Source organism: Aquarana catesbeiana, linkage group LG04 (assembly GCF_042186555.1).
Source record: "Aquarana catesbeiana isolate 2022-GZ linkage group LG04, ASM4218655v1, whole genome shotgun sequence".
In the NCBI taxonomy this organism is placed as follows: Eukaryota; Metazoa; Chordata; class Amphibia; order Anura; family Ranidae; genus Aquarana; species Aquarana catesbeiana.
This window is the reverse complement of record NC_133327.1, coordinates 235,997,894-235,998,167: the sequence shown is the minus strand read 5'-3', so window position 1 is coordinate 235,998,167 and position 274 is coordinate 235,997,894.

Sequence of the window (274 nt, the reverse complement as noted above, 5' to 3'; positions counted from 1 at the left end):
TTGTAAAGCCTTCATCTTTTGTTCTTTGGGGTGGCTGCTACCCTTTTTCGGGATCCTTCTGTGGGACATCTCGGGCCTCAGGGGTTGGTCGACACACCAACAGGAAACCTTCCATTCTATTCAGCTTCATTCTATATTTCCTTCAAGGAATTCTTTATTTTTGATATGATGCAGCATTGGTATGTATGTGATTTCACGGTTGTACATGTAGGCATATTTTATGCCCTGTTTATGTCCTTAATCTGTGTGTTCTGTTCTGTTTAAAAGCACCTTC